The sequence below is a fragment of the Macaca nemestrina genome, chromosome 2, assembly GCF_043159975.1.
Source record: "Macaca nemestrina isolate mMacNem1 chromosome 2, mMacNem.hap1, whole genome shotgun sequence".
NCBI lineage: Eukaryota > Metazoa > Chordata > Mammalia > Primates > Cercopithecidae > Macaca > Macaca nemestrina.
In genome coordinates this window covers 175448541-175460871 of record NC_092126.1, presented here as the reverse complement: position 1 = coordinate 175460871, position 12331 = coordinate 175448541, and the positions used below count along the sequence as shown (strand labels likewise).

The following is a 12331-nucleotide window of genomic DNA, read 5'->3' as shown; positions in this document are numbered from 1 at the left end:
CTTGAGTCAATTAAACCTCTTTCCTTTATAAATTACCCAGTCTCAAGTATGTCTTTATTAGCAGAATGAGAACAAACTAATACAAAGACTAAATATGTTTGGGTCTATAAATATGCATAAAAATTACATTAAAGGAAAACATGTTTTTCTAAAAATCATAAAATGTTTTTTGTGTGTGAAATACTAATATCTTAGAGACAATTGAAGTTTTTGTGCTTACTGTGTTTTTAATAAAATTTAGGAGTACTGAGAGTTTAAAAAAATTCTAACTAATTTATGATTCTATATATGAGGTATGCCAAAAGTAAGATGTGTTATTAATAAGAAAAAAATATGAGAAAGACATAAAATGTGTTCTTTATTGAGAAAAAGAGTAATTTTGTCTTATTTGGAAGTTATTTAAAGGAAGGTCTAAAATATGGATTTAGGAAGAAATTAGAAACAAGATAGAAGGGAGCCAGCAAATAGGAGAGAGAGAGAGATGTGAAGAAAGTTATAAATGTGAAGATGTATGGTTTGTATGAGGAAGAATCATGTGTAGTAAATCTTTGTCCTAGTGTGAAATGACTCATTATTGAAGAAAGATAAAGTATAAGGCAAGGCAGAAAGTCCAAGCATGTTGTTGACCATGTGAGTAGTGATAAGGTTTATAAAAAGGAAGTTTCTGAAAGAAATTTGAGGTTTGATTAAATTGACTGTAAGTAAAACAATTATTTATAACATTCTTTCTAAAGAATGAACTTTGATGTTAAAACACACTGATACATAACTTAAAATTTTGGTCCCCCTATATTAAAACAGGAGTTTCTTAAAATATTAGTTTGGGAGAGGTTTTGATTTTTAGTTCTGAAATTTGTTTCTTTAACAGCCTTTCTCTGAATTATGAATTAGTTTCTATTTCTGTCACATTCCTTCCTAAGAACTGTCTAGTTTCCCTGGTTTCAGATTTATCTTGAAGGTTTTAGAAAAGCAATGTTTTACTCCAGTATAACTTGATTTTGTATTAGTGTTTTCTTAATGTGTCTGAATTGTTTCCTGTAACAAGAACTTCTATGCTGTTGCTAAATGTATTCCCCTGCTCAAGGTTACTGCCTAACAAGCAAAGATTGTTTAGGAAAACTGAGCTTTAAAAGGGTTAAGGTTTTTACATCCATGTAATTACCTGTATTGCTATAGAAGTCTTTTGATTGTCACTCTGGTTCAATGAGTAACTATTATTTAGGAGCAACCTATGATTCTGTTGAAGGAAGTACTTTGATTTTTTTTTTTTTTTTACATCTTTGGCAGATTTTACAGGATCCAAATCTGAATTCAAGCCTCTTAGCCTAAAATTAACTTTGAGATATTTCCGGGTGGGCCCCCTGGAGAGCCTCAAAGAGTATATTTCTCACCTTGTGGAGGTTTTAAATGATTAGACTTATTTGGTAAATAATATGAGAAGTGTTGTCAAATAAGGAATGATGCTTAACTTCAAGTTATATTTATGTATGTGTGTTATTAAGAGGTGTGAAATTGTATGAGATTCCTAAAATACTGATATGCCAAGATACATGTCATAATTATGATTATGGTTTTGAATGGTTGCATGCCAAAGAAATACATAAATTTCCTTGTCAATTTTAAATTCTCATCAGATCTCTGAATATGTCTGTTCTAGGTTTTTGTTATGAACAGTTTATTATTTTAAATTCTTTTCTGGAAGCATTTGCAATTGGCTGTAGTCCAAAATTGCCAAATAAGATTGAGCAAAACAAAATTAATGACATGAAATTAAGTAATTGATAAGGATAATGTTTTATGACTTAAATGTTTTATTTTCCAGATTCAAGAAAATTTTTTGTCATAAGCTTTCTATAGTTTGCAATAATCGGATAAAGTATCCTTTGTGAATAATGGTGGAAGCATTTTTTTTCTCTATTTGATTTCTTGACTCCTACAAAATTCAGAAACTTTTTGTGAGTATTCTTACTTTTATTTAGTAAGTCTAGTAAAAAAAAATTCTCTCTTTGTAAGTAGGATACAATTGGAAACATTGGTTATATTACTAAAGTTTGGACTGAAATGTCACATTTTAAAATGTACATGAAATGCCTGGTTTCAAGAGTTCCCAGCTTTACAGTGAGTGAATGAAAACTGTCACTTCCTAGCAAGCCCAAGAACCTTAAGACAGTAAGTAAAATCTAAAGCTTACCTTGGTTTGGATTTCTAGTTGCAAGAGGTCCTAAATCTGAGATTTCCTATATGATCAATGTGGAGAGAAACAGTTATGTTTCTAAGGAAAGCAAAAGTACATTTGTTACTAGATTGTAACCTTGTGCATTGTGTTCAAGTCCTTGTTATCTGCCTGTAGACTGGACTAGATCCTGAATTCTCCTCAGTTTCCCTAATATTTGGTTTTAACTAATTCCTGATGAACTCCCCCAGCCCTCTTCCCTCAGTCCAGGCTAGGAATGCTCTAAGGACATTCAGGGGATTTCTCCTTCTTAAACCTGACCAACTAGAAGAATTAGATTTCAGAATTGGCGACAAGCTAGACTCAGGATACTAGGGTCTCCTTGTCTCAAAGCAGTTGATGCTGTCCCTTCCTTTGTAAAAGCCACAGAGAAGATATTTATGGGGCCACCCCTGACTGTCTACATTCCATGCTCTGTCGAGGCACTCCTCAATTTACATCACAAGCTGTCAAGCAAACTATGTGGATCTCTTTCTATCCTCACTTCGCCTTACCAGCATCCAATGTAACTTGCTTAATCTTACCACTTTATTTAACTTTCCTCATGCCCACTCTGCCCAACAAGCAGAACTGCATGCTCTTACCAGGGCATGTCTTTTAGCCAAAAGTTAAAGGCCAATATCAACAGGCCACATCCATGGCAGTAGCTAAGACCCTATTGGAAAAATTATACCAACCTGGTATAATTCTTGAGAGCTTCCTAGTGACTAATACACTTATTTTACAGGAAAAATTATTCAAATGTTTCAAATTTTGGCCTATTTATCAACATCTCCATTGTGCTTACCACCCCCAGTCCTCTGGACTAGAGAAATAGACCAATGGACCAATGGAATAATAAAGCCCTATTGGTGAATATCTGTGCAGCATTCAGCATGCCATGGCTAAAAGGAGACCCTTTCTTTAGTTTTCCTTAACCCATGCAAACATTCTTGGAAACCCGCTAGGCCCACATTTTCTTCTCCCAAAAAGGGGGAAATAATACTTAAGTTATCCTCACCAGGAGATTTGGCCATAGAAATAGCTCTTACCCAAGTTCCTATCTATTCAGTTGACCTCACCAATGCTACCCACCCTGCTCTCCAAGAGCTACGTGAGAGTTTGGGGGCAAAATCCAACACCAATGATAACCCTGCACATTATAATTGGGGCCACTTTCAAGGATGCGATTTACCCAGAGGGGTTAACTCTAGTGAAGGGCTAGAATAGGAAGGCTTCTGGGGTCCTGGTTTGTACTGGGTTGTGTTTGCAATGGATATATGGTCAGAAAGCTTTCCTGCACTGTTAATAAGGTTGCCCACTTCACCACCCAAGCCATCAGGACACAGCAGAGTTCGCTAGACAACCACATTGCTATCGACTATCACCTCACTGCACAGGGTGGTGTTTGTGCTGCTGCTAACACTTGCTGCTGTACCTGGGTAAATATTTCCAGTCAGGTTTAATTGGGAACATCTAAGGCCTACAGCGAGCCAAATCTCTGAAAGGGACACCTTTCAGGGAGCCTCCTAGTTGAACCTGGTGGGTACAATTTCCAGTGTTGAGATGTTTTCAGAGGATTTCTCCCAGTATAGGATTTCTTCTGTGTTTCACCCTACACGTCTTAATGATTCCCCTTATGTTTGAGCTAAGCACTTAGCTCCTCTTTAAAATTATTCTAGCCTATTTCAACAGATGTCTGTAAGAGACCCCCACCAGGATCTTGCTCATGCAATCTTTGAGACTTTAAATTCACTCCAGCTGGAAATCAGAACAACTCAAGAGACTTTGGTTCAAATTTAATAGGTACCTTAGTGCCTCTCATAAGTAAGTGGGTCTAGTTGCTCAGTTGGCCACTGCCCTGCCTCTAGGATCCCTGACAGGGACCAGATGGACCTGAAACAAGTAGCCAACTACTTCTGCACTGTCATAGAATGCAATGTGGTCCACCAACAGGTTTAAGCCAATTCTTCAAGATGGATCTTGAGTGGCTAACTGGGCCTCCATTTAAAATAGAGCAAAGCAGCCATTTGCTGAGTAGGGGTGACATACATCCTCTGAGTTCCTGGAAAGCCTGCAGCATTTAACTTTGAGACTTTCAGGATTCACACAAACCAGTCAATTAAAGCTCACCGAGTTAGCTAATCAGGGCTCAGCTGTATTGACCAATCAGAACTAAGTTAGTTTCAAGTTTCAACCCTACATTTGCATAGACAGTCTTGATTTGGAACCTGGGTGGAAACTTTTGCTGTAAGACTTAGGGTTCTCTTTGTTCTCTAGAACTGGTAATGTTGTTAGCCCTTTATGCCTTTACCTACAACCAGATCAAAACAACATCTGAAATGTAACTCTGATACCAGGGCACTAAACAATTACGTTCCTCTGACCGAGGTCTATACCCCTCATCAGCAGAAGTGGCTAAAGTAGTCATAGCTCATGTTCCCTCAAGATTGGGGAATGGATATAAAAAGGGGGGGATGGGTAGCTGCACCAAACCAGTCTGGTTCAACTTTTATGTAACAATGTTGTAAGTTGTTTTTCAGTTGCCATGGACCCTTAGGTCAATCAACCCGAACTTGCCCAGATGAACCAAGTATGTAACCACAGGAGGAACCTCTAAGTACTTGGACCAAGGAGTAGGAACTAAATTAATAAGCAGATCCAGGATCCAAACAGATGAAGCTTTTGCATCACCCCATGGCAGGATGCAGTCAGATCATACCTCCAGGAGGATCCAGTCAGATCATACCTCCTGGCATCACCTCATTACAGGATCCAGTCAGGTCACAGCTCATTACCTATGCTTATAAAACCTGATCTAGCCCCCAGCTTGGAGAAACACTGCTTTGGGAACTAATGCCCAGTGTTCTCCTTACTTGTTACAAGCAATAAAATCCCCTGATGCCCGCTAAGCGACCGAAACTCCTCATTGTGTGGGTACTATGCCTAGTTGAGTTTCTCATTTTTACACCTTGTCCTAGAATCTGTTTAATAATCACTTCTCAGGTATAACATAGAGAACACAGGAAACAGTTGCGCGCTAAGTAATTGTTTTGATTCTCTCTCCTTCATGACAGCTAGCATTTAAGAACTTACTATGTGTGAGGCATAGTGCCAAGGTTCAAAGTACAGTGTTTTATATATCTAATTTAGATATTGCCTTGCTTACGCCTTAACAGAAATCTTGTGCTTTGTAGATGAGGACACTGAAGCTCAGATTGCCCAAGGTCACACAGCTGATATGTGGTGGGATGTATTTGACACAAAGTCTCTAATGACAAAGCCATAATCTTTCTACTACAAAGTGAACATTACCGTACTTCTTCCATACCACAGTACTTGGCTAATATAGCAACCCCTAACAGAATTATTTATGTAATAATTATACAAATTAGACAAATAATTATACAAATAAATCTCCATTCCCCAGCCTTTCAGTGAAATTATTTTATTGAATTAAACTGAAATGTGAGGCAATTTTAGATTCACATGCAGTTGTAAGAACAATACAAAGAGATCAGATATACCCTTTACCCAGTATACCCCAATGGTAACATCTTGCAAAACTATTGTAGTACAATATTGTCACTATGTTATTGACATTGATACAGTCAAACTACAAACATTTCCATCACCACAAGGATCCCCCATGCTGACCTTTTGTAGCCACATCCACCTTCCTGCCCATACCACTTAACCTCTGGCAACTACCAAGCTGTTCTCTATTTGTATAATCTATCATTTAAAAAATGTTAAGTGAATAGACTCACACAGTACGCAACCTTTGGGGATTGACTTTTTAAACTTAACCTAATTCTCTGGAGATTCATCCAGGTTGCTGTAGATAGCAATAGTTGATTCCTTTTTATTGCTGCGTAGTATTTTATGGCGTGGAAGTGCCGCAGTTTATGTAGCCATTCACCCATTGCAGGATATCTGGGTTATTTCCAATTTTTGGCTATTATACATAACATTGCTAGGAACACTACTGTATACATTTCTGTGTGACTATAAGTTATTATTTATCTGTGATAAATGCTCGGGGGCACAATTGCTGAGCTATTTGGTAGCTGCATGTTGTGTTTTCAATGAAACTGCCAAACTGTTTTCGAGAGTTGCTATATCACTTTACATATTCGTCAGCAGCGTATGAATGATCCAGTTTCTCTACATCCTGGTCAGTGTTTGGTGTTGTCATCATTTTTTATTTTAGCCATTCTGAAAGATGTGTAGTGATATAGTGGTTTTGATTTGTGTTTCCTTGATGTCCAATAATGTTAAACATCTTTTCATGGGCTTATTTGATATCTGTATATCCTCTTAGATGCAACGTCTTTTTATGTATTTTGCTTATTATCTCATTGTAGTCTTTGCTTTTTCACTATTATTGCATTTATTCAAGATGCTAGTCCTTTGCCAGAAATGTGCTTTATAAATATTTTCTCTCAGCCTGTAGATTGGTTTTTTGTTCTTTCTCTTTTTTTAAAGACAGGCTGTCACTCTGTTGCCTAAGCTGGAGTGCAGTGGCATGATCATGGCTCACTTCAGCCTTGACCTTCTGGGCTCAAGGGATCCTCCTACCTCAGCCTCCTGAGTAGCTGGGACTACAGACATGAGCCACCATGGCCAGCTATTAATAACTTTAAAATTTTTGTAGAGATGGGATCTCACTATGTTACCCAGGCTAGTCTCAAACTCCTGGCCTCATGCGATCCTCCTGCTTTGGCCTCCCAAAGTGTTGGGATTACAGGAGTGAACCACCATGCCTGGTCTCTCTTAATGGAGTTTTTCACAGCTTGAAAGTTTTAAATTTTGATGAAACCCAATTAGAAACTTTTTAATGGAATCTTGTCTTTAGTGTCAAGTCCAAGAACTTTTTGCCTGGCTTTAGCTCCTGAAAATTTTATCATTTTTTTTTTCCTAAGAAGTTTTACAGTTTTAAGTTTTACATTTAAGGCCAGGCTTATCTTGGACACTTCCTATCCTAGTGCTAGAATCAGCAATTTCTCCAGGGAGCCCCTGTTTCTTTTATTGGAGGATGGTATTAGAAACCAAGATCTGGGTGCTAGGCATGCTCATTGTTATTGAGCTGTCATTGCTTTTAGGTTCTATCAGTCCACAAAGGAAGAAAATACACTAACCCACATACTAAAGTTTTCATATATGTTTCTATAAATATTTTATATGTAAACATCTATATTTATATTAAGCTAAACATGAGTTTATACTGATACTGATGTCTTCCACTCTACTCTGTTGCCACATGGATTGTTCTATCTTCCTTTCTTTGCTTACTTGTAAATTCCCAATACTGAGAAAATTGACTCCTGTTATCTATCATCTATTTACTTAATTATTCATTCTAGTATCCATGTGTAGTAGTATCAGAATTGTTAGGCTGTACCTCAGTGGGCAATAACTTTACTAACTAGAGTACAGTGCACATGTACAGTAACTTTTGCTTTAATGTTGGAGACTCCACTCATTTCCAAAGTTACTTAGGTCAACACCTATTTCCTCACCCTCTTCAGTGAGATTGTTCCATACATTTGTAATACAATTGGATTGTTTTTTCACCATCTGCATTCTGTCCTGGGATTTCCTGACCTTCTAAATGCTTTTTTAAAATTTGGATACATTAAGGTTTACTCTTTGTGCTATAAAGTTCTATGGGTTTTGATAAATGTGCAATATCAGGTATTCACAATTACATTATCATAAAGAACATATGCCCTAAAAAATCTCCTGCACTTCACCTATTCAGCCTTCTCCTTTCTGCCTGGCAACCACTGTTCTCTTTATGGTCTGTATAGTTTTATCTCTTCCAGAGTGTCATGTAATTGGAATAATATAGTATGTAGCCTTTTCAGACTGGCTTCTTTCATGGTGTAATGTGTGTTTAGGATCCATCCATGTCTTTGTGTGGTTTAAGATCTCATTTCTTTTTTTAAATCACTGATTAATATTTATAAAATTAATATTCATATTATCCAATATGGTGCATATGGATGCACCATAGTTTGTCCAACACCAATTGAGGGACATCTTGGTTGCCTTCAGTTTTTTTGTGTGATGATGCATAAAGCTACTATAGACATTCCTGTGCAGATTTTTGTGTGGACATAAATGTTCAAATCAGCTGGGTAAATATCTATAAGCATTATTGCTAGATGTATGGTAAGACTATTAACTTTGTAAGAAACTGCCAAGCTGTATTCCAAGATGACTGTACCTTTTTGCATTTCCACCAGCAATGAGTGAGGGTTCCTATTGCTCCAGATCCTCACCAGCAATTGGTTGTGCGTGTGTGTGTGTGCATATGTGTGTGTGCGTGTGTGTGTGTGTTTTAAATTTTAGACATTTTAATTGATGTGTAGTAGTCAGTTATATTTTTATTCTTAAAAACTACCAAAGGACAGCATTTTTTTTGTTTATTTTTTGGCGATGCAGGAGAATTTTAGGCAAAGATACTGTTCAAACACTGAGAATCACTGACTTGGCCTCCATCTTACAAAATGAGGATTGGCTTCACTGCTAAGGAATTTGCTTTAAAGCCTGGGAGAGCTTATGTTTGTAACATTCCCTTAAATCTAACCCTATCAGACTCAATGTTCCCTTACAACAAATGTTTGTAATGCCCTGTTTGCTATGCCAAAATGAAAGTTATCACTAATATAAGCTAACTATATAGTTTTAAAAAAAATCAATGTAATAAAAAATTTTTAAAAATTAAGAAATTCTATGTCCCAATATGTAAATGTTTGGTCTTAATCACATTAAAAGGCAATGAAGTAGTGAGACATCAGTGCCTTCTTGAATAGGTAGGTAAGAAGAGCAAAAGTTATTCTATATAAGACAGAAATTGAAGCAGTGATAGCTTAGTCCATTTGGGCTGCTATAACAAAAATATCATAGTGGGTGGCTTAAACAAACATTTCTTTCTCATAGTTCTGGAGGCTGGGAGTCCCAGATCAGGGTGCCAGTGTGGTTGGGTTCTGGTAAGGATGTTCTTCCCCACTGCAGATTGCTGACTTTCCATTGTATCTTCACATGACTGAAAGAGAGCTAGAGAGATCCCTGGGGTCTCTTGCATAAGGGTACTAATCCCATTCATGATGGAGACACAGACATTTAGTCTGTTGCAAGTGGTATGGGCGGACACTGGAATAAAATCTAGTATTATTCTTGTGTATGAGAAAAAGAGGGCTTATTTGTATATAATGAGAGGGTGTTCCCCAGTCAAAGTATAAATATATTATAGACTTGAAGTGGAAACAATGAGGATATATGGTTATTGCAAACAAGTTCAGAATTACAAGTATGGGGTTAAAATTTCCTATATTATGATATAGGATATAATAGTGATGAAGTATCACACCTCCGCCTATTTTGAAATCCCATTACATATTAGAACATATGTTCAGTCTCGGCTAAAAAGGCATGGGAGGCTATATTCTTCAGTAGGCAATAGGGATTATAGAGTGGATTAGAAAGAAATAGTAAAGTAAGAGGCTATACAGAAATTGTGTGGTGAACCATCAGGGATAGCTGTGGAGTAAGAACTGAAAACAGACAACCCCAAAGTAATCTTAATGCTATTTTCACAACGTAAGTTTTTATCCTTGTACTACAAAAATAATGTTAAATGTAATCATGTGAAATTAAAAAAAAAATTTATAGTGAAATGTAGTGAGATCCCCATGTGTTCTGATAATTTAATAATATTTGGCATCAAGTCACTTAAAAGAAGTCCCACATCTATTATGTATTTGCAATCTGCCTTGTCATTTTTGCAGTAATTTCACTTCTGCACTAAAACCTTTTTTAACTAATATGCAATTGGAAAGTTATACTACATTGAGTAGATGGAAAGCAAAGAGTAAGTAAATTATTCAACTGCTTCAAAATAATGTCTTTATCCCATTTAAGCTTTTCTCTCTGTAACATTCTTCACTTTAATTACATTGACTTATTGCATAAACATGTAAATTTTTTCAGTATTTCATCTAGTAAAAAGTATCATTGATTTATACTTGTAGTGGGTTTGGCATCATGGGACATTAAAACATTGTGCAAGACAGTATTTCCTGCATTGGATTGTCCTGTGTGTTTTAGAGTATCTAGCATCCTTGTTCCTACATACTAAATGCCTGAGCTTCCATGTCTCTGTCCCCAGTCATCAGACAACCAAAAATGCTCCTATGTTTCCAAGATGGCCTGTAACCTACAGTACCTGACTTGTTAAGAATCACTCAGCCTAAATCTATGGATTCTACACTTGCATGATGAGTATAATAAGTTTCAGCTGTTTGATTTTATAAAAAGAAGTTTGGACAAATGGGTTTTGTAATGATTTCCTTGTGTCAGAAGAAGACATAATATATATGTTTGATGAAATGGGAGTGTTACAGCTGAGGTTAAATAAGTGTCATATTTTTTAAAGGGGGGTACAGAAAATGTTCTTAAGGAGTAAACCAGCTATTAGCAAAGAAGATACTGGGAAAACTTAGATTAGAAACTAATTTGCTCTTATTTTGTTCTTGTTCTTATTGTTTTAGTTTACAAAGGTAGGTTAGGATGAGGAAACTAAAAAGAAAAAGAAACTTATGTAAGCATATGCCATGTCCCAAGGCTCTACTGACACCTCCAAATCTAATTTCATAAAAGCTCTTTCAGGAAATTGTACTGTTGTCACTTAATAGTGGAGAAAAATAGTTTTCTGAGAAATTATACCTCTGTTGTAAAACATAATCTGCTAAAAAGAGGAACAAGGAGAAAACTGAATGTTGGAGCATATTGGAAATTACCCATTCTGTTGAACAGGCAAGCAGGCTCATCGGGTGAGCCACATCAATATGTTCTGAGGGAAATGGAAAGCATTTGTAAACTGGTAGGTCCAGACACTCTGTACTTTTTAACTTGATCTATGATCTTTTGTCCAAGTTGTAACAATATGCAACTGTTGTACTTTGTTCCTTGTGGGTGGTAGCAAAATAGACCACCCAATGTTTAGACTTTTTGATTCAGGTCTAGCTAGACCCTTGTTAAGCAATGGGGTCTAAGTTTGTACAATAAACATTTCAATCTGAACAATGAACAAGGTTTCCCTTAGCTCAGTTTAAAGAGTCAGTGCAGGTGAAATGAATTACTTTCTGAGAGATTATGGACAGAAAACCTCTAAGTGTTTTATGTGCCACCCTTGGCAAGCTCTGCATTTAGATTACTGGATCTTATGCTTTAATTCTGGAGTTTCAAAGGCAGTGTGCTGGAGCATGCTCCTACCAGCTTGTGAAGGTCAATTGTTAAATTCTTAAGAATTTTGCCATGTGTTAGTTAAACTCAGCCCATGATGGGAATATTTACATCACAGAAATCAGCAAGCCGTATAAATCAAGTCTCTACTCTTCCTACCCAGAGCCGGTTGTTAAACATTTATCTGTATACCACTGTTATAAAATCATTCTCCTATGGTTACTGGCCTTTGCTTACACTCAAAGGATCTTGGATTTCTCAGGGTTTCTTTATAGGGCTTAATGTCTTTCATCATATGACAATTACTGAAAAAAATATTTGCTTTCTGGCCATAACCAGTTGGAATGAGGAAAATAACAAAGTTACTTATTTGGGGGTAGATCTCTAGTGCAGATGGTAGTGCTAATCAACAAGGCTCATTATCATTAAGGCTTTTATCATTTCCATTTATCTTCATTCTTTACTCCCATTGCCCTCTGGTGTCATTGGTGAACATTCTAATCAATTTAATGTCAATCCTCTTTTATATATGTTCTTGTAAAATGTGTACTATTCTGCATAAATCTATGAACTTATAGAAATAGTTTGTCTCATTCTATTTTATTCTATTTAATACCTTTTACACCCAGAACTAGTTTTAAGTATTCTTCACTTGACTATGTTAGTGACCAATTGCCCTGTTAAAAGACTGCACTAGTCCACTTCCCATCAGCCATTCTTGAGGACTTCCATATCTCGACATTCTTGCCAACAGTTAACAATTATCTAGCTTACTATTTCCAGGCTAATAGGTATAAAGTGATATCTTTTACAAATTTACCTTTCTGATTACTTAAGAGTTTGAGCATCTTGTTATATTCTTGCTAG

General features: G+C 36.5%; 1 long non-coding RNA gene across 1 annotated transcript in view; it reads left to right on the top strand.

Moving 5' to 3' along the window:
- The window catches only part of LOC105477548 (uncharacterized), a 28964-nt gene extending 23840 nt beyond the window's left edge, over positions 1-5124 (top strand). The window contains exons 3-4 of the long non-coding RNA XR_003017067.2: positions 2017-2169; positions 4745-5124. This is a non-coding gene — a long non-coding RNA (uncharacterized lncRNA). The remainder of the gene's footprint in view (positions 1-2016; positions 2170-4744) is intronic.
- The last annotated feature ends 7207 nt before the right edge of the window (positions 5125-12331 follow it).